The 23688-nt window shown below is 41.6% G+C and overlaps 1 pseudogene; it reads right to left on the bottom strand.

Annotated features, from left to right (window-relative positions):
- LOC119351021 overlaps positions 1-23283 on the bottom strand; it is a 42268-nt pseudogene extending 18985 nt beyond the window's left edge.
- Positions 23284-23688: the final 405 nt, after the last annotated feature.

Here is a 23688-nt window from a genome sequence, read left to right as displayed (position 1 = left end):
ACCTACTCCAAGTAGGTTTCCCTCTCTTTTCCTTATCTTATTTGGAGGGGGAAGGAAGGAGTACTAGTATTAGGAAGTAGTACTAGTAGTAGGAAAGGAAGAGGGGGAAGGAGAAAGGAAAGGGGGGGCCGGCCCCCCTCCCCAATTCGGATTGGGCTTGGGGGGCGCGCCCCCCTCCCTTGCTCCTTCTCTCTTCCTCCTACATGGGCCCAATAAGGCCCATATACCTCCCGGGGGGTTCCGGTAACCTCCCGGAGCTCCAAACTCTTCCGGAACCTTTCCGGTGTCCAAATATATCCGTCCAATATATCAATCTTTATGTCTCGACCATTTCGAGACTCCTCGTCATGTCCGTGATCATATCCGAGACTCCGAACAACCTTCGGTACATCAAAATACATAAACTCATAATATAACTATCATCGAAACCTTAAGCGTGCGGACCCTACGGTTCGAGAACAATGTAGACATGACCGAGACACGTCTCTGGTCAATAACCAATAGCGGGACCTGGATGCCCATATTGGTTCCTACATATTCTATGAAGATCTTTATCGGTCAAACCGCATAACAACATACGTTATTCCCTTTGTCATCGGTATGTTACTTGCCCGAGATTAGATCGTCGGTATCTAATACCTAGTTCAATCTCGTTACCGGCAAGTCTCTTTACTTGTTCCGTAATACATCATCTCATAACTAACTCATTAGTTACATGCTTGCAAGGCTTAGGTGATGAGTATTACCGAGAGGGCCCAGAGATACCTCTCCGACAATCGGAGTGACAAAACCTAATCTCGAATTATGCTAACTCAACATGTACCTTTGGAAACACCTGTAGTACTCCTTTATAATCACCCAGTTACGTTGTGACGTTTGGTAGTACCCAAAGTGTTCTTCCGGTAAACGGGAGTTACACAATTCTCATAGTTACAGGAACATGTATAAGTCATGAAGGAAGCAATATCAGAATACTAAACGATCAAGTGCTAAGCTAATGGGATGGGTCATGTCAATCATATCATTCTCCTAATGATGTGATCTCATTAATCAAATGACAACACATGTCTATGGTTAGGAAACATAACCATCTTTGATTAATGAGCTAGTCAAGTAGAGGCATACTAGTGACTATATGTTTGTCTATGTATTCACACATGTATTATGTTTCCAGTTAATACAATTCTAGCATGAATAATAAACATTTATCATGATATGAGGAAATAAATAATAACTTTATTATTGCCTCTAGGGCATATTTCCTTCAGGTCCCACCAAGGATAGACCCGCATATTGAAACGCTTTTGCAAGGTGGATATCATTACATCAACATTACATAATAGATGGGGATACATACAAAAAGGCATACAATGCCACACGAATAACAATACATCAAACACAAGATCAACATCCGACTACGGATGAAACACAATCAGGAACTCAAACGACATCCACCCTGCTAGCCCAGGCTGCCGACCTGGAACCTATCCCCTGATCGAAGAAGAAGCAGAAGAAGAACTCCAAAACAAGGAACATCGCTCTCGCGTCATGATCATCACATAACCTGTACCTGTAACTGTTGTTGTAGTAATCTGTGAGCCACGAGGACTCAGCAATCCCATTACCATGGGTATCAAGACTAGCAAAGCTTAATTGGAAAGGAAGGGGTAAAGTGGTGAGGTTGCAGCAGCGGCTAAGCAAAATATGGTGGCTAACTTACGCAAATGAGAGTGAGAAGAGAAGCAAAAGGAACGGTCGTGAAGCTAGCAATGATCAAGAGGTGATCCTGAACTCCTACTTACGCTAAACATAACCCAAAACCGTGTTCACTTCCCGGACTCTGCCGAAAAGAGACCATCACGGCTACACACGCGGTTGATGCGTTTTATTTCGTATCTGGTGTCAAGTTATCTAGAACCGGACATTAACAAATTTCCATCTGCCACATAACTGCGGGCACGGCTCTCGAAAGTTTATACCCTGCAGGGGTGTCCCAACTTAGCCCATGATAAGGTCTCGCGATCAAGGAAGGATATTCCTTTTCCCAGGAAGACCCGATCAGTCTCGGAATCCCGGCTTACAAGACATTTCGACAATGGTAAAACAAGACCAGCAAAGCCGCCCGATGTGCCGACAAATCCCGATAGGAGCTGCACATATCTCGTTCTCAGGGCACACCGGATAAGCGAAGCGTACAGGTACCGACGTAACCCAAGTTGCAAAGGGATGGTCCCGCACGGTGCTCTAGTTTGGACCAACACTCGGAGGAGCACTGGCCCGGGGGGGGGGGGTAAATAAAGATGACCCTCGGGCTCTGGAAACCCAAGGGGAAAAGGGCTAGGTGAGACAAATGGTAAAACCAAGGTTGGGCCTTGCTGGAGGAGTTTTATTCAAAGCGAACTGCCAAGGAGGTCCCATAAATCACCCAACCGCGTAAGGAACGCAAAATCCAGGAACATAACACCGGTATGACGGAAACTAGGGCGGCAAGAGTGGAACAAAACACCAGGCATAAGGCCGAGTCTTCCACCCTTTACCAAGTATATAGATGCATTAATTAAATAAGAGATATTGTGATATCCCAACATAATCCTGTCCACCATGGAGCAATCTTCAACTTCACCTGCAACTAACAACACTATAAGAGGGGCTGAGCAAAGCGGTAACATAGCCAAGCAATTGTTTGCTAGGAAGGGTGAAAAAGGTTAGAGGCTGACATGGCAATTTGGGAGGCTTGATAGAACAAATGATAGGTAGCACAGCAAAGCGATAGAACGAAGCAACTAGCATAGCAATGATAGTAGTGAGATCCAGGGTAGCGGTCATCTTGCCTGAAATCCTGCAAGGAAGAAGAACAAGTCCACGAAGAAGACGAACGAATGAAGCCGAACCAAGCGTAGACGAACGAATCCTCACGATCGCAACGAAACGGGAACTATCGAGAAGAAGCACACAACATGGTAAACACACCACACATATATATGACATGATTCTCAACCAAGTACGATGCATTACCAAGCTAGATGAGGCTACTCATGGCAAGAGATGATGCATACAAGAGCAACATATCAAAGAAAGTTTAAATGAGGCCGGAAACAACATATAACAATTCCGATAAGTCCTCATATGCAAATTTAGAAATTGGTCAAGAACTGAATAAACCTTATGTTCAAGTTGTTAAACAGCAAGTTAAGATGCACCAAGATGATCTACACGAGATTCTAGTCAAGTTACATATAAAGTTCATTTAATTCGGAGCTACGGCCTAGAAGATATGAGCAAAACAAGTTAAACATGGCATCGATGCTAAATGCATACAAACATCAATCAAACACCTCAAAACAAGGAAGCAACATGATAATATGAAACTACATGCAATTCTAAGCAAGTTTCATATAGAGCACACTCAAAACGGAGCAACGGTTCAACACATACACTCTATACAAGGTTAAAGGGCATGCTGTCCAAAACGCAACTAGGCATCTAGCAAGCATCAAAACAATATGCTACAATAACTCAACGTGAAAACAAAAGGCATGGGCATGAAGTACAGGTAAAGCATGACAAAACATGAACACTGAGCTATCTCCAGAAATCAATAGAACATGCTCAAAAGGACATGGCAAGATTGCAAATAATAACAGTTTCAGGCTTAGCAGAAATAACATCAGGTTGCAATGTTTAGAGCTATAAAATAACATGTTATATGAACTTAACATGGAAAACAAAGGCATGGCATGAATCTACTAATAGAATATAACAAAAGACCCTTACTGACCATGAGCCAAAAGGGCACAGAAAATATGATGGCACCCATGTAAACATGGCAAATGATATGACAGATTCATACATGGCAGGAACAACAATAAGTAGGCATGTTGGTGAGCTTGTACCACTCACCACAGAGCAATACATGCCATGGAAAGGTGACCAACAGTAAGAAGACATGTTTGAGAAGCTAAGAATGGTAAGAACAAGTTCATAGGGTGCATGGATCACTAGCAAAAATCATGGCAATATTGAACTTAATGTTAACAGGCTGACAGCAACATTATTTAGCAAGTTTGGAGCAAGATAACAACAAGTTACAGTAGGCTATAAATGCAATCAGGGGCACGAATGGATAGATAATGACATGTATAACAAAACATCCTTAGTGAACATCTCCAGATTATGCATAGAATGACTTGTAGCAGCAGGTTTACATAGCATCATGTTATAGCAGATTCAGTCTAGCAAAACAGAAACAGCAAGTACCCTACTTCACGAGCTCGATGCACTCAGTACAAGATTCACAAAAATACATGGATTGCACCACTGTAAAGAAGGCAAGATGTAGCTCAAAACACATGTAGACATCAAGCTCATAGGATGCACACACAAAATGCAATGAAAAAGACAAATCATCAAGTTATAACAGTTTCAGCAGGTTAACAGCAACATGCGCTCTTGCAACGATGATTAGGGCATCAAGATGGACTCAAACAAACATGGAACAATGGAATAAAATGAAGAGAATCTCATGACGAACATTTTGATATATCATGCATGCAAAAAGGAGCTACATACACGGAGATATGGCATGACAAAGAGGTGCACAAAATGTCATAAAACAGGGACTTGCAGTTTTTATGAAAAAAAAACAGAACAGACGCAGGTGACTAAAAGATTCCTGGGGCAGGGTTAACTGGGCTCTCACCATGGGCCAAGCCCAGAAGCAGAGGAGGCCGGCCGAATCTGGACCGTGGGGAGGCCCACGTGGCCGGTGGCGTCGATTCCCTCCTCGGTCCCGACTGGATCTAGGAGGCCGGGGCGGCGGTGGTGACTGGCGAGGCGGGGCGGCGCTCCGGTGACCTTGGCGGCGGGGACGACTCCAGCGACGGGCGCGGGGTCGCGGGATGGAGCGGATCCGGAGCGGCGGCGTGCTGGGGCGCGGAGGCCGGGCAACGTGGCCAGCGGACATGTCCGGCGCGGACGGATTTGTCCGGTGGCGGCGGGGAGGATTAGGCTAGGGTTCATCCGCGAATTCGGGGGAGGGGGGCTAATTTATAGGTAGAGGGAGCTAGGAGACTCCAAGTGGAGTGCGCTTTTCGCCCACATGATCGTGATCGAACGACCGAGAGCATGGAGGGGGTTTGAATGGGTTATTGGGCCACTTTGGAGGGGTGTTGGGCTGCACACAAAAGAGGGCTTTTACGGTTACCCGGTTAACCGTTAGAGCATCAAACGACCTCCAAATGGCACGAAACTTGACAGGTGGTCTACCGGTGCTACACCAAGGCCGCTTGGAAAATTGCGGTCCATTCTGAGAAAGTTTAACACCCGCTCACAACAGGAGACAAAAGGGGAATGCCGGAGGACATAGGAGTGCCGGATTGCAAAACGGACAACGGGGAAAAAGCTCGGATGCATGAGACGAACACATATGCAAAATGAGATGCACATGATGACATGGCAAAATGCAACACGCAAGCAAATGACATGGAAACAACAGCGAATAACTGGCGGACACCTGGCGCATCGGATCCGGGGCGTTACAACACTCCTCCACTAACAAGAGATCTCGTCCCGAGATCTTAGGACCGAGACAGAAGGGAAAAGGATGAGGTGAAATAAGAACAAAAGAGAGAGGATGACCAAAGTCGAGAGCACTCGAGAAGAAGAGAGGAACGACGAGAATGACGAGAATCGAAAGCTCACGGAATCAAATAGACTATGAAGCACTCCGGTTAGAACGAGATAAGAAATGAATAAGACTGGAAGGATTTAGGCAGCACTCCGGCTAAAACATGGATGAATAGAACACGAGCTTGAGAGGATGGAATGATATTTGATGAAGACATCACACAAAACCTCCGGAAAGAATTGAAATAGTTGAATGAAAAGAACGGAGAAGAAAATGGCAACTTGTGCCACGAATGAAATAGAAAGCATCTTTAGAAGGAAGGTTTAAATGGAATTGTTGAGAAAATCAACAACGAAAGAATAAGCTTGTTGTGGACTTATGGATAACATCTCAGAAATTATGAGGTGAAATTATGCCACAGCCAAATGCTTGAATATCAATGAATAACGAAGAAATGCAAATCTCCACTTGAAAAGAATACGGAGAATTAATTGCGCTTCGAGATGCAAGAAGAAAAGATACTTGAACTCCACCAACAAGATCTTGATGAACACTTGAAAGAATGAATTAAATCATGACGAACCACCATGAAGAACTCCGGTATCGTAAAGGATGATGAGATAGAATGAACGATGAAAGAATAAGATGAGCCTTGCGATGATTTAGAAGGAGGTTCCGACGAAATGGTCGAGGAAATTTGTACTCCGGAAAAGAAAAGATGAAAACACTTGAAACTAGAATTTATTCCTCACGAACAAACTCTGAAGGAAAGGATTACTCACTTTGAGGAAATAAGAATAAGATTTATTGTATGCTTATCCTTCATCAAATTAAATTGATGACAAGCAATGGATTTTGCATACTACTTATTCTTCTTGAAAAGGATTAAGGGGAACATAGCACAAAATTTGAGAAAGTCTTCATGAACCACCGATAGGATTGGAAAGAACGAATGAATTAATATGATAATCAAGGAAAAAGAATCTTGAAGAACCACCGTAAGAATTTGAAAATGACTGATGAAAGATAATGAATCACCGGGAAGAATTAGAAAAGCACGAAGATACTTGGGAGAATTTAGAGACAAGAGAACAAGAGATCACAAACTGATTAAAGAGCAAAGCACCGGAAGAATATGAAGACGAACGAAAAGGCATGAATATAGAATAATTGGAGAACAAAGCTGAAAACTTGGGTCGAGGAAATCTTCTGAAATGGAGGCCTCTGGATAATCGGAACAGAAAAGCAACTCCTGGAATACTCCGGATGGATGAAAAGAATTGCACGACTAGAAACAATTAGATAGGATAACATCGAGCTAGCACCATGAATCTCCAGGAGAACGGACAAGATTTAAGAGAAACTCTACTTCAGTCTTCAAATGACGACGAGAAACACCACCAAAATTACTGAGATACTCCGGGAGAACGAAAAAGCGAAGAGGTTGAGGCAACAATGAAAATGATTTGAAACTGATGTTGGAAAAGATCTGACTGATGAGATCCATTCTTACGTCACACTTGAAAAGAATTGAGAATAACTCCGGGGGAATCAGAAGAGTCAGGTAAGATCTTGGGAAAAGACCTGTGGGTTAGGGCCCACTAAAAGAAACACCATTGGAAAGGATTGTTGAACAGGTAGATGATGCACCGGAATGATTGAAATATTTGAATGAGGTGATAACGTCGAATTAATTCGAACACAGACGAATCTCCTGAGATGTCTAGAACTCCAGAATGATTGAATGGCGAGAGGCAAACGAGCAAGGAGAACAATTGAGCTGAGGAAAAGAATATGATCAACCCGAAAAACTTGAATTGAAACCACCGAAAAGAAAAAGAGATGAAGAATGTCAAATGAGACGAGAATTCACCGGTTGAAATGATTGTGGGAAGAATGAAGAGACTCCACAGGAATGGAATTGATGGTCGAAAGAGACTCAAACTCCGGGAAGAAGAGGGTGGGAGGGCGGGAAAAACAAAGACAACTTGGAAGGGGAAACCGACGAATATCTTGAAGAGAAAACACCGGTTGAAATCATTGAGGAAAGAAAGCAAAGGCTTCGCACGAGTAGGATGGATACTCGATTACAGGCTCCGGCTCCAAGAAGAAAAAGGGGTGGGCAGGTGGGAAAAAGAAAACAACTGAGGATAGAACTTGCGAAAACAGAGAGGGTCAAATCGACTTGACGAGAAATGCACCGGATGCAAGGAGCTGAGGAACAATGCTCGGAAAAACCAACTGCGTGAACCTAAAGAAAAATTTGAATGGGAAGAGGAGTAATTCAAAACACCTACGTCAAGATTCCTCACCAGAGCGACGAAGAGGCTGAGGAGTAAAAAGAATTCCTACTCTCCGATATAACTAGACTCTGAAAACAGTTTTCTTCTAGACTCAACAACGGCCAAACTACACGATCAATCAAGGGGGCTCCTAAGGTCGGTCGAGGCTCTGATACCAACTTGTCACGCCCAATATGCGACCCTATCCAAAAGGAACTCGAAGGTCCCACCAAGGATAGACCCGCATATTGAAACGCTTTTGCAAGGTGGATATCATTACATCAACATTACATAATAGATGGGGATACATACAAAAAGGCATACAATGCCACACGAATACAACTTCACATCATACACAAGATCAACATCCGACTACAGATGAAACACAAACAGGAACTCAAACGACATCCACCCTGCTAGCCCAGGCTGCCAACCTGGAACCTATCCCCTGATAGAAGAAGAAGCAGAAGAAGAACTCCAAAACAAGGAACATCGCTCTCGCGTCATGATCATTGCATAACCTGTACCTGCAACTGTTGTTGTAGTAATCTGTGAACCACGAGGACTCAGCAATCCCATTACCATGGGTATCAAGACTAGCAAAGCTTAATGGGAAAGGAAGGGGTAAAGTGGTGAGGTTGCAGCAGCGGCTAAGCAAAATATGGTGGCTAACTTACGCAAATGAGAGCGAGAAGAGAAGCAAAAGAAACGGTCGTGAAGCTAGTAATGATCAAGAGGTGATCTTGAACTCCTGCTTACGCCAAACATAACCCAAAACCGTGTTCACTTCCCGGACTCCGCCGAAAAGAGACCATCACGGCTACACACGCGGTTGATGCGTTTTAATTCATATCTGGTGTCAAGTTATCTACAACTGGACATTAACAAATTCCCATCTGCCACATAACCGCGGGCACGGCTCTCAAAAGTTTATACCCTACAGGGGTGTCCCAACTTAGCCCATGATAAGCTCTCGCGATCAATGAAGGATATTCCTTCTCCCAGGAAGACCCGATCAGTCTCGGAATCCTGGTTTACAAGACATTTCGACAATGGTAAAACAAGACCAGCAAAGCCGCCCGATGTACCGACAAATCCCGATAGGAGCTGCACATATCTCGTTCTCAGGGCACACCGGATAAGCGAAGCGTACAGGTACCGACGTAACCCAAGTTGCCAAGGGATGGTCCCGCACGGTGCTCTAGTTTGGACCAACACTCGGAGGAGCACTGGCCCGGGGGGTAAATAAAGATGACCCTCGGGCTCTGGAAACCCAAGGGAAAAAGGGCTAGGTGAGGCAAATGGTAAAACCAAGGTTGGACCTTGCTGGAGGAGTTTTATTCAAAGCGAACTGCCAAGGGGGTCCCATAAATCACCCAACCACGTAAGGAACGCAAAATCCAGGAACATAACACCGGTATGACGGAAACTAGGGCGGCAAGAGTGGAACAAAACACCAGGCATAAGGCCGAGTCTTCCACCCTTTACCAAGTATATAGATGCATTAATTAAATAAGAGATATTGTGATATCCCAACATAATCCTGTCCACCATGGAGCAATCTTCAACTTCACCTGCAACTAACAACGCTATAAGAGGGGCTGAGCAAAGCGGTAACATAGCCAAGCAATTGTTTGCTAGGAAGGGTGAAAAAGGTTAGAGGCTGACATGGCAATTTGGGACGCTTGATAGAACAAATGATAGGTAGCGCAGCAAAGCGATAGAACGAAGCAACTAGCATAGCAATGATAGTAGTGAGATCCAGGGTAGCGGTCATCTTGCCTGAAATCCCGCAAGGAAGAAGAACGAGTCCACGAAGAAGACGAACGAATGAAGCCGAACCAAGCGTAGACGAACGAATCCTCACGATCGCAACAAAACGGGAACTATCGAGAAGAAGCACACAACATGGTAAACACACCACACGTATACATGACATGATGCTCAACCAAGTATTATGCATGACAAAGCTAGATGAGGCTACTCATGGCAAGAGATGATGCATACAAGAGCAACATATCAAAGCAAGTTTAAATGAGGCCGGAAACAACATATAACAATTCCGATAAGTCCTCATATGCAAATTTAGAAATTGGTCCAGAACTGAATAAACCTTATGTTCAAGTTGTTAAACAGCAAGTTAAGATGCACCAAGATGATCTACACGAGATTCTAGTCAAGTTACATATAAAGTTCATTTAATTCGGAGCTACGGCCTAGAAGATATGAGCAAAACAAGTTAAACATGGCATCGATGCTAAATGCATACAAACATCAATCAAACACCTCAAAACAAGGAAGCAACATGATAATATGAAACTACATGCAATTCTAAGCAAGTTTCATATAGAGCACACTCAAAACGGAGCAACGGTTCAACACATACACTCTATACAAGGTTAAAGGGCATGCTGTCCAAAACAGCAACTAGGCATCTAGCAAGCATCAAAACAATATGCTACAGTAACTCAACGTGAAAACAAAAGGCATGGGCATGAAGTACAGGTAAAGCATGACAAAACATGAACACTGAGCTATCTCCAGAAATCAATAGAACATGCTCAAAAGGACATGGCAAAATTGCAAATAATAACAGTTTCAGGCTTAGCAGAAATAACATCAGGTTGCAATGTTTAGAGCTATAAAATAACATGTTATATGAACTTAACATGGCAAACAAAGGCATGGCATGAATCTACTAATAGAATATAACAAAAGACCCTTACTGACCATGAGCCAAAAGGGCACATAAAATATGATGGCACCCATGTAAACATGGCAAATGATATGACAGATTCATACATGGCAGGAACAACAATAAGTAGGCATGTTGGTGAGCTTGTACCACTCACCACAGAGCAATACATGCCATGGAAAGGTGACCAACAGTAAGAAGACATGTTTGAGAAGCTAAGAATGGTAAGAACAAGTTCATAGGGTGCATGGATCACTAGCAAAAATCATGGCAATATTGAACTTAATGTTAACAGGCTGACAGCAACATTATTTAGCAAGTTTGGAGCAAGATAACAACAAGTTACAGTAGGCTATAAATGCAATCAGGGGCACGAATGGATAGATAATGACATGTATAACAAAACATCCTTAGTGAACATCTCCAGATTATGCATAGAATGACTTGTAGCAGCAGGTTTACATAGCATCATGTTATAGCAGATTCAGTCTAGCAAAACAGAAACAACAAGTACCCTACTTCACGAGCTCGATGCACTCAGTACAAGATTCACAAAAATACATGGATTGCACCACTGTAAAGAAGGCAAGATGTAGCTCAAAACACATGTAGACATCAAGCTCATAGGATGCACACACAAAATGCAATGAAAAAGACAAATCATCAAGTTATAACAGTTTCAGCAGGTTAACAGCAACATGCGCTCTTGCAACGATGATTAGGGCATCAAGATGGACTCAAACAAACATGGAACAATGGAATGAAATGAAGAGAATCTCATGACGAACATTTTGATATATCATGCATGCAAAAAGGAGCTACATACACGGAGATATGGCATGACAAAGAGGTGCACAAAATGTCATAAAACAGGGACTTGCAGTTTTTATGAAAAAAAAACAGAACAGACGCAGGTGACTAAAAGATTCCTGGGGCAGGGTTAACTGGGCTCTCACCATGGGCCAAGCCCAGAAGCAGAGGAGGCCGGCCGAATCTGGACCGTGGGGAGGCCCACGTGGCCGGCGGCGTCGATTCCCTCCTCGGTCCCGACTGGATCGAGGAGGCCGGGGCGGCGGTGGTGACTGGCGAGGCGGGGCGGCGCTCCGGCGACCTTGGCGGCGGGGACGATCTTACGGAAAGCACCATGGATAAAATGTGAACCACCATCAGTCATAAGATATCTAGGGACTCCAAACCTTGGGAAATAACTTCTTTAAGCATTTTAATAGAAGTGTTATGATCAGCACTACTAGTTGCAATAGCTTCTACCCACTTAGTAACGTAATCAACATAAACTAAAATATGTGTATAACCATTAGAGGCAGGAAAATGTCCCATATAATCAAAGCCCCAAACATCAAACCGTTCAATAACAAGAGAATAATTCATAGGCATTTCTTGATGTCTACTAATATTACCTATTCTTTGACATTCATCACAAGATAAGACAAACTTACGAGCATCTTTGAAGAGAGTAGGCCAATAAAAACTAGATTGTAGTACCTTGTGTGCAGTTCTATCTCCAGCATGGTGTCCTCCATAAGATTCAGAGTGACACTTACGTAGAATATGTTCCTGTTCATGCTCAGGCACACAACGTCTAATAACACCATCTACTCCTTCTTTATAAAGGTGTGGATCATCCCAGAAGTAATGTCTTAAATCATAAAATAACTTTTTCTTTTGCTGGTATGTGAAAATAGGCGGTATATATTTAGCAACAATGTAATTAGCATAATCAACATACCAAGGAGCAGTATGAGAAGCATTGACGACCGCTAATTGTTCATCAGGAAAGCTATCATTAATAGGCAGTGGGTCATCAAGAACATTCTCTAACTAGACAAGTTGTCTGCAACGGGGTTCTCAGCTCCCTTTCTATCAATAATATGCAAGTCAAATTCTTGGAGCAAGAGAACCCATCTAATGAGTCTAGGCTTAGCATCTTTATTTTCCATAAGATATTTAATAGCAGCATTATCAGTGTGAATAGTAACTTTGGAATCAACAATATAAGGTCTAAACTTATCACATGCAAACACAACTGCTAAGAACTCTTTTTCAGTAGTAGCATAATTTCTCTGGGCTGTATCAAGAGTCTTACTAGCATATTGGATAACATTCAATTTCTTATCGACTCTTTGCCCTAAAACAACACCTACAACCTAATCACTAGCATCGCACATAATTTCAAAAGGTAAATTCCAATCAGGCGGCTGAACAATAGGTGCAGTGATCAAAGCTTTCTTAAGTACTTCAAATGCTTCTACACAATCATCATCAAAGACAAAAGGAATATCTTTTTGCAATAAATTAGTCAGAGGCCTAGAGATTTTAGAAAAGTCCTTAATGAACCTCCTATAAAAACCGGCATGACCAAGGAAACTTCTTATACCTTTTATGTCCTTGGGACATGGCATCTTTTCAATAGCATCAACTTTGGCTTTATCAACTTCAATACCTCTCTCGGAGATCTTGTGTCCCAAGACAATGCCTTCATTAACCATAAAGTGACACTTTTTCCAATTCAGGATGAGACTAGTGTCTTCGCATCTCTGCAAAACTCGATCAAGGTTGCTCAAACAATCATCAAAAGAGGATCCATAGACGAAGAAGTCATCCATGAATACCTCACAAATCTTTTCACAAAAATCAGAGAATATAGCCATCATGCATCTTTGAAAGGTAGCAGGTACATTACATAAACCAAAAGGCATACGTCTATAAGCAAAAGTACCAAAAGGGCAAGTAAAAGTAGTTTTAGATTGATCCTTCGCTGACACAGGTATCTGAGAGAAACTAGAATAACCATCTAGAAAGCAAAAATGTGTGTGTTTGGATAGCCTTTCTAGCATTTGATCAATAAAAGGTAAAGGGTAATGATCTTTCTTAGTAGCTTTATTTAACTTGTGGAAATCAATTACCATCCTATAACCTGTAATAATACTTTGCGGGATCAATTCATCTTTATCATTAGGAACAACAGTAATACCTCCCTTTTTAGGAACACAATGGACAGGGCTTACCCATTCACTATCAGCAACGGGATAAATGATACCTGCCTCAAGGAGCTTTAGTATCTCCTTTCTTACCACTTCCTTCATCTTGGGATTTATCGTCTTTGAGGATCTCTAACTGGTTTGGCATCATCCTCCAATGTAATTTTGTGTTGACATAACGTGGGACTAACGCCCTTAAGATCATCCAGAGTATATCCAATAGCAGCTCGGTGCTTCTTCAGAGTTTTCAATAATGTTTCTTCTTCTTTCTCTGAAAGGTTAGCACTAATAATAATAGGATATACACTACAAGAAATATGTCAACTTATGACCTTCTGTCAGTGACCCTGGAAGAATTGGTCATAGATTTATGACCATTTGAGACCAATTGGTCAAAAGCTGTTCGAGGGGCTCCAAACCCTAAACCATTGCGACCATTTTGGTCAGAAAGGTCATAATTTCCTCACATGAAAAGGTCATAAAGCAAACAGCGCTAGTCCGCTGCCTTATTTCTAGTTGTTAACGAGCAATATAGATGGTCATAGCCTTGTAAATTGTGGTGGGTTGCTATGACTAGGCGCCACCTCATCAGTTTTGCCTATGTGTCATGTCCATGTGGCAGTTTTTGCCCTAGGTTGTGAAGCAACCTATATTTCTGTCATTCCCAAAATTCCCAAAAAAAATCTCATAAATTCTTTGGGTCATATCTTCGTCAAATATGTAAAAACCTTCCTTGCCTAGTTCAAAAATAATTCAAAAATATTCATTTTCCTATTCTGTTCAGAGTAACAGTTTGTGAAGGAAGTACCACTTTGGCATGTCCAAATAGTATCCATTTTCTACAGTGCTTTCCTATGCCCAAATAACCATCCTCCACCAAATGCCAGCTCAATCCATTCATTATTTTGAGCCGAGCTTCAACATTCGTATTTATGTCCAATGTGGTGGTTTGCAAAGCAAGTACCACCTAGGCTCCTCCTTTTGAGCTGAAAATTTGTGAAAACGGTCTTCTTAGTAACTGATCATCCTCAGCCAAAACTCACGCCCATTAGCCATGTACATTTCCCGTACCGCTAATCAAACACTTGGCTGCTAATTCATGTTTGAGCATCGATCGGTCTCCTCGTGAGAATCTTATGTTGTAATTTTCTTCCTAGCACCAACCTGGGGAGTGCCGAACCCACTAGACATGCCTAGGCCGCGCAGAACACATGGCAACATTACGGTCACGCGATGACCACGCGACGGGCATGCGAGTTTACGCGCTCTAGAGTCGGGGCCCTCGGCCACCGCCCAAACCTCGACATATCGCCACCAAACCATGTATTTATGATTAAATAGATACTTATGTACCTAGAAATGATTTTTGGAAAGAACAAATAGCAAACTATGAGGCAGCTGCAGTTCAAATTTGACCCGCTTCCAGCTGAATGGGCGGAAATTTATCTTTTTCGCGAGAGGTGGATCAAAACCTTTTACACCCAACCATTTTGTCAATTGTGCATTAAATATGGTCTAGTATTTGATAAAATTGATTTGGTCCAATTTTGCAACAATTATTTGGTAGTTCCTTCACAAAAAAACCTCCTTTCGGGCACTCGAAAAATGGAAAATGGTTTTTTCGTCCAACGAAAATGAAAACTTCCTTAGGCAACATTGTTTGCCATTCCAATATGCACTCTTGTGCACCATATGAGATCATTTGAACAAACTATGCCATGAATGTGGCCATAAGATTGATCATTTGGCTTGAAAGCCATTGATCTCCACACATGATAGCTCGTTTCTGAGAACACTTTTTTAAAATAATTGCCATATTACAAGTTTGTTATTTTTCCTAGGAACTTGGCCACATATGATGACACAATGCGAAGGTTTCCCAATTTTTTGATTTTTTTTGAATTTTTTATGCCCGTTTCAAAATGCGGCCAAAACGGCGGGAATGACCGTTCCTAGCTAGTGGTTGAATCTTGGAATTTTGTTGGTGTTTCTCTGATTAAATAGATACTTATGTACCTAGAAATGATTTTTGGAAAAAATAAGTAGCAAACTATGAGGCAGCTGCAGTTCAAATTTGACCCGCTTCCAACTGAATCGGCGGGAATTTGTCTTTTTCACGAGAGGTGGATCAAAAAATTTTACACCTAACAATTTGGTCAATTGTGCATTAAATATGGCCTAGTATTTTATAAAAATGATTTGGTCCAATTTTGCAACAATTATTTGGTAGTTCCTTCACAAAAAAACCTCCTTTCGGGCACTCGAAAAATGGAAAATGGTTTTTTTGTCCAAAGAAAATGAAAACTTCCTTAGACAACATTGTTTGCCATTCCAATATGCACTCTTGTGCACAATATTATATCATTTGAACAAACTATGCCATGGATGTGGCCATAAGATTGATCATTTGGCTTGAAAGCCATGAATCTTCACACTTGATAGCTCATTTCTGAGAACACTTTTTTAAAATAATTACCGTATTACAAGTTTATTATTTTTCCTGGAAACTTGGTCACATATAATGACACAATGCGAAGCTTTTCCAATTTTTTGATTTTTTTTGAATTTTTTATGCCCGTTTCAAAATGCGGTCAAAACGGCGGGAATGACTGTTCCTAGCTAGTTATTGAATCTTGGAAAACTTTTGGTGTTTCTCTGATTAAATAGGTACTTATGTACCTAGAAATGATTTTTGGAAAAAATAAATAGCAAACTATGAGGCAGCTGCAGTTCAAATTTGACCCGCTTCCAGCTGAATCGGCGGGAATTTGTCTTTTTCACGAGAGGTGGATCAAAATTTTTTACACCCAACCATTTTGTCAATTGTGCATTAAATATGGCCTAGTATTTTATAAAAATGATTTGGTCCAAAAAACATGTCTGGTCTGTTCTGTTAGATCTGTTCTGCTGTTGCTTAAAATTTGACTGGATTCTGAATGTGTATCTGCTGGTGTGTATCTGCTGTTGCCTGGATTCTGAATGAACATGTCAGTATACTATATACCCAAAAAACATGCTTACAGTTCTTTTCATTTCTATGATCAATTTAGTTAGAGTTGCACATGTCAGTATACTATATACCAAAAAAAATCCTAGCTAGTGAGAACATTTGTCACTCCATGAACACGTACTGGTTAGTGTTAGTCATACTATTTATCTACATGGCATTTGATGTCAATTCTTGCTTATAAGTTATTGGATCACTCCATGAACACATTCTTATTCTTATATTTTCATCCTTATTCTTTGCACAGGTGACGTGTGAATCCAAGGCCGAAGCTGTGAATCATATCAACAAAGAGGAGCATATTATGTGTTGTAATTGTACGCATATCTGGGTTGTAGTATACTGAATTGTAATAGACTAATGTAGTCTTGTTTTGGACGAATTTCATTTGCTCTCTAGTCTGTTCAAAACAATGATTGTGTATGTGATTTGAATACCCGTGAAATGGAAACATGACAAGAGGGTCCAAGTTATAATGGTTGTTTGACAAATTTCGAAATTTCTGACATGTGGGACATATTTATGAAAATTGTTTGACAAATTTTGAAATTTCTGATGTGTGGGTCCAATTGTGATATCAGCATGACAAGTGGGACCAATCTGACGTGTGGGGCCAGCACAAAAATAATATGGTTGAAAATAGAAAATTAATAGTAATGGCCCAGAAAATAAAAATGTTGAATTGTTGGGCCAGGCCCATGTATTTGACCAGAATTAAAAAGAAAAATAACATTAAATGGGCTGAATTCTTGGGCTAGGCCCATGTAGAAAACCGAATTGGACCGGGCTGAATCTTGTGCCACATCAGCTTGCCACGCTGGATGCCTACGTGGCCTGGGGAGGTTGCTAGTGACCAAAACGCCACAGTAGGAATATTTTGCTCGTAAACGTCCACGACCTTCTCATAGAGAAGGTCGCTATAGTCAGTTTACGACGGCCAGCTTTTGACCTTCTGTTTTTGGTCACAAAAAGGTCATAAATGGAAATTTGTGACCTTTCAGTGACCAATAGTGGTGGTCATAAGTTGACATATTTCTTGTAGTGATATTTCTTTTTCATCAAGATAAGCATACTTAAGATTATCAGGTAATGGTTTGAGTTCAAACACGGGATCACCCTTGGGTGGAGGGGGATCCCCAAGAATTTCAACGGGAAGGTTATATTTCAGAATAGGTTCCTGTTTAAGGAACACTTCATCTATTTCCTCCCTTTCCTTCATAAACATATTGTTTTCATGGTCTAGCAAATATTGTTCTAACGGATCAGTTGGAGGAACAACAATGGAAGCAAGACCAATAATTTCATCCTTACTAGGTGGTTCCCTTTCACGAGGTTGTCTACTAAACTTAGCGAAATTAAACTCATGAGACATACCATCTATGCCAACAGTGACAATATTCTTTTCACAATTAATCTTAGCACTAGCAGTATTCAAGAAGGGTCTACCAAAAATAATGGGACAAAAATCATCTTGTGGGGAACCAAGAACAAGAAAATCGGCAGGGTATTTAACCTTCCCACACAAAACTTCGACATCTCTAACAATCCCAATAGGTTTAATGGTATCCCTATTAGCGAGCTTAATAGTAACATCAATGTCTTCTAATTCAACAGGTGCAATGTCGTGCATAATTTCTTTATATAGATCATAAGGTATCGCACTAGCACTAGCACCCATATCACATAAGCCATGATAACAATGATCTCCTATTTTAATAGAAATAACAGGCATGCCTATGACAGGTCTACGTGTCTTAGTATCAGGTCTAGCAATATTAGCAGTCTCACCTAAGAAAGAAATAACATGCCCATCTAAGTCCTCATCCAAGAGATCTTTAACCATAGCAATACTAGGTTCAACATTAATTTTCTCAGGAGGTGTATAAGTCCTAGTATTACTCTTACGAACAACAGTCGAAGTTTTAGCATGATCTTTTATCCTAACAGGAAAAGGAGGTTTTTCAACATAAGCTGTAGGAACAATAGGATCACTATAGGTAATAGTCTTTTCTTCGACTGTAATAGGTGAAACTACTTTCACTTCAACATGAGGATTATGTTTAAACCACTTCTCTTTAGGGAGATCAATGTGAGTAGCAAAAGATTCACAAAGATAAGCTACTATCTCAGAGTCAAGTCCATACTTAGAGCTAAATCCACGGAAAGCATCGGTATCCATAAAAGATTTAACACAATTGAACTTAGGTGTCATACCTGACTCCTTACCATCGTCGGAACCCCAATCTTCAGAGTTACGTTTAATTCTTTCCAACAAGTCCCATTTGAAATCAATAGTCTTCAGCATATAAGAACCAGCACAGGAAGTATCGAGTAGGTTGCGATTATCAAGGGAAAGCCGAGCTTAAAAATTCTAAATAATCATTTCCCGAGAGAGCTCATGATTGGGCCATGAATATAACATTGACTTAAGGCTCCCCCAAGCTTGAGCGATGCTTTCGCCTTCGCGAGGCCAGAAATTATATATGTAATTACGATCATGATGAACAAGATGCATAGGGTAGAACTTCTGGTGAAATTCCAACTTCAATCGCTTATAATTCCAAGATCTCGTATCATCACATAGCCTATACCATGTCAATGCATCTCCCTTCAAAGATAAAGGGAAGACCTTCCTTTTGACAACATCATCGGGAATACCTGCAAGCTTAAATAATCCACAAACTTCATCCACAAAGATAAGGTGTAAATCGAGATGCAATGTTCCATCTCCTGCAAATGGATTAGCTAGCAGTTTCTCTATCATACCCGAAGGAATCTCAAAGTAGATATTTTCATAAAGTTCAGTAGGTTGAGGAGCAACTCTTTGCTCTTCTGGTTGGGGTGAAGATACCCCAAACAAGCCCCTCAAAGGATTAGTTTCCATAGTGACAAGTAACAGAAAATTTCAGCACACTATATAAATGTTTCCTTACCAAGTTCCACTCATAAAAAGCGCTACACTCCCCGACAACGGCGCTAGAAAAGAGTCTTGATGACCCGCAAGTGTAGGGGATCAATCGTAGTCCTTTTGATAAGTAAGAGTGTCGAACCCAACGAGGAGCAGAAGGAAATGATAAGCGGTTTTCAGTAAGGTTTTCTCTGCAAGCACTAAAATTGTAGGTGATAGATAGTTTTGTGATAAGATAAATAGTAACGAGTAACAAGTAAATAAAGTGCAGCAAGGTGGCCCAATCCTTTATGTAGCAAAGGATAAGCCTGGACAATTTCTAATAATGAGAAAGGAGATCCCGAGGACACATTGGGAATTATCGTCAAGCTAGTTTTCATCACGTTCGTATGATTCGCGTTCGGTACTTTGATAATTTGATATGTGGGGGACCGGTACTTGGGTACTGCCCTAACTTGGACAAGCATCCCACTTATGATTAACCCCTATTGCAAGCATCCGCAACTACAAAAGAAATATTAAGGTAAACCTAACCACGACATTAAACATATGGATCCATATCAGCCCTAACGAAGCAACGCATAAACTAGGGTCTAAGCTTCTGTCACTCTAGCAACCCATCATCTACTTATTAATTCCCCATGCCTTCCTCTAGGCCTAAATAATGGTGAAGTGTCATGTAGTCGACGTTCACATAACACCACTAGAGGAAAAGACAACATACATCTCATCAAAATATCGAACGAATACCAAATTCACATGACTACTAATAGCAAGACTTCACCCATGTCATCAGGAACAAACGTAACTACTCACAAAGCATATTCATGTTCATAATCAGAGGAGTAATAGTATGCATAAAGGATCTGAGCATATGATCTTCCACCAAGTAAACCAATTAGCATCAACTACAAGGAGTAATCAACACTACTAGCAACCCACAGGTACCAATTTGTAGTTTTGATACAAGATTGGATACAAGAGATGAACTAGGGTTTTGAGAGGAGATGGTGCTGGTAAATATGTTGATGGAGATTGGCCCCTCCCGATGAGAGGATCGTTGGTGATGACGTTGGTGATGACTTCCCCCTCCCGGAGGGAAGTGTCCCCGGCAGAACAGCTCCGCCGGAGCCCTAGATTGATTCCGCCAAGGTTCTGCCTCGTGGCGGCGGAGTTTCGTCCCGTAAGCTTACCCATGATTTTTTTCCAGGGTAAAAGTGATGATATAGCAGAAGATGGACGCCGCGGGCCCACCAGGGGGCCCAGGAGATAGGGGGCGCGCCCTATAGGGGGGTGCGCCCCCTGTCTCCTGGACAGGATGTGGGCCCCCTGGCATATTTCTTTCACTCAGAAATTCTTATTAATTCCAAAAGGTTGTTTCGTGGAGTTTCAGGACTTTTGGAGCTGTGCAGAATAGGTTTCCAATGTTTGCTCCTTTTCCAGCCAGAATTCCAGCTGCCGGCATTCCCCCTCTTCATGGTAAACCTTGTAAAATAAGAGAGAATAGCCATAAGTATTGAGATATAATGTGTAATAACAGCCCATAATGCAATTAATATTGATATAAAAGCATGATGCAAAATGGACGTATCACCAGACTAGTCGATAGGTAAGCTAGATCATTATGACATTACTCATCATACCTCTAGGGCTTAGACCACAACATATGATCTCGAGATAGATCAACTCTTGTAACCCTATATTCATCAAGATCAATCAAGCAGGAAGTAGGGTATTACCTTGATAGAGAGGGCCTAAACCTGGGTAAACATCGTGTCCCCCGCCTCCTATTACTATTAGCCTTAGACGCACAGTTCGGGAGCCCCTACCCGAGATCCGCCGGTTTTGACACCGACACCTGTACCAACAATCTTTTGCAGATCTTGTTTGCCGCTGATCTGACAACGTACAACATCAGGAAGACTTGGAGGAGCTGCTGCGATGGCCCCTGTTGTTGGTGTAGGAGGGATGACCGCATGAGCGATGGTTGTTCGTGCTGGTGTTGCTGTCGCTATTGCCGTTCTTGCCCTTGTTCCACGGCGGGCCACAATAGCGAGAACCACCACCATGGCCGCCACGCGAGGCGACGTTTGCAGAAGATTTGAAACCGGCGGTGTTGCACGAGACATGAAACAACGCCACTCTTTGAAATTACTCATTTGAGCAAAGAGATCATTGAGTGCGGTCATCGAGAGCCGACACCAGGGGCTGATATTCCCACCGTAGATATTTTATATTTTATAATGTTCTATTTACTTATGAATAAAATAGATAACATGCACTCTCAAAACGTCTGTTAAGATATTTGTTAGACTTTATACTACGGATAGTCTGACAAGATATTTAAGGATACCAAAAGACATGAACACATGCACATAAATACCCACTCTTCATTTAAGTGACAAAAGATATTGAATGGAGACAAGTGATTTTTTGTCCTCTCGAACATAAACGGACTTTGTCTCGGAAAGGAAAACTCAAACCTCTTTTATTTACAAAACATGATTAACATTTTGAGAAACTATATTTTCCATGCATGCTAGTGTACAAGCAAATCATGGAATTTTAATATTAGCATAGCAAGGAAATGAGGTGCTCTCCATTTCTAATATTGCATATTAGTTTTGTCCTAAGCCAACCTTTGTAAACTTTTTACAATGCCTATTGAAAATTCTAACCATCAAAAATATCAAATCAATGTGAGTAAATCCACAATCAAATATGTTTTCATATTGTAAGTTTTTGGGAAAAAATAATATATGCTACATTTTGAAATTGAGAATATATGTAAGTAAAAAAATTTAATATAAACAAGTTATATGACTCGTCGAAGCAAGACGCGTGAACGCAAGTCGCGGCGGAGGCGGGGCCGATGAGGGAAGAAAGGTAGGCGCGGGTGGCGTCGAAGAGCTGTTTGGGCGCGAGGCCCTTGGCCTCATCGATGACGAGGGCGCGGGTGGAGGAGAGGCGGGTGTGGAGGGGGCAAACCACGTCGGTGGCGGAGAGGGCGAGATATTTGTTAGACTTTACACTAAGGATGGTCTGATAATATATTTAAGGATACCAAAAGACATGAACACATGCATATATATACCCGCTCTTCATCTAAGTGACAAAAAATATTGAATGGAGACATGTGATTTTTTGTCCTCTGGGACATAGAGGAGTTCATTTAACGGTCTTTGTCTCGGAAAGGAAACTCAAACCTCTTTTATTTACAAAACATGATTAACATTTTGAGAAACTGGATTTTCCATGCATGCTAGTGTATAACCAAATCATGGAATTTTAATATTAGCATAGCAAGAAAATGAGGCGCTCTCCATTTCTAATATTGCATATTAGTTTTGTCCTAAGCCACCTTTGTAAAATTTTACAATGCCTATTGAAAATTCTAAACATCAAAAATATCAAATCAATGTGAGTAAATCCACAATCAAATATATTTTCATATTGTAAGTTTTTGGGAAAGAATAATATATGCTATATTTTGAAATTGAGAATATATGTAAGTAAAAAAAAATATAAACAAGTTATATGACTCGTCGAAGCAAGACGCGTGAAGGCAAGTCGCGGCGGAGGCGGGGCCGATGAGGGAAGAAAGGTAGGCGCGGGTGGCGTCGAAGAACTGGTTGGGCGCGAGACCCTTGGCCTTGTCGATGACGAGGGTGTGGGTGGAGGAGAGGTGGGTGCGAAGGGGGCAAACCACGTCGGTGGCGGAGAGGGTGAGCATGTCGCGGAGCTCGTAGGGTAGCAGCTCATTCATCAGCCCGTTGAGCACTATCGCCGGCCCTGCGCCCGTCACCGCCTCTCCTGTCTGATGAATTTATCCATTGTCTTGTGTGTGGTGCTGCTGCGGGTACTGCGAGGAACATGAGCAGACGCGCCTCATCATGTTATCACTGCATTTGGTTAAATATAGACAAAACATGTAATTGATATATATGTTTTGCTCCAAAGTGTTGTCTTATGGGTAATTAAGAACACATTATTGTTCATTACTATCAGTGTTAAAAAAATGGCATGTTTACCTGTATGGGATGTGCTGCTTGCCGTGCTTGGACGTCTTCATGTACTTCCTCGCAATTCCGAAATCTATAAGATGAACCTGCATGCAGAGACATGTCGGAAAAACTTAGTAGAAAACAAGTAAACATTATATACCTGCTTG

The sequence above is a fragment of the Triticum dicoccoides genome, chromosome 1B (assembly GCF_002162155.2).
Source record: "Triticum dicoccoides isolate Atlit2015 ecotype Zavitan chromosome 1B, WEW_v2.0, whole genome shotgun sequence".
Taxonomy (NCBI): domain Eukaryota; kingdom Viridiplantae; phylum Streptophyta; class Magnoliopsida; order Poales; family Poaceae; genus Triticum; species Triticum dicoccoides.
The sequence above is the reverse complement of the archived record's forward strand: the minus strand, read 5'-3'. Positions and strand labels throughout refer to the sequence as shown.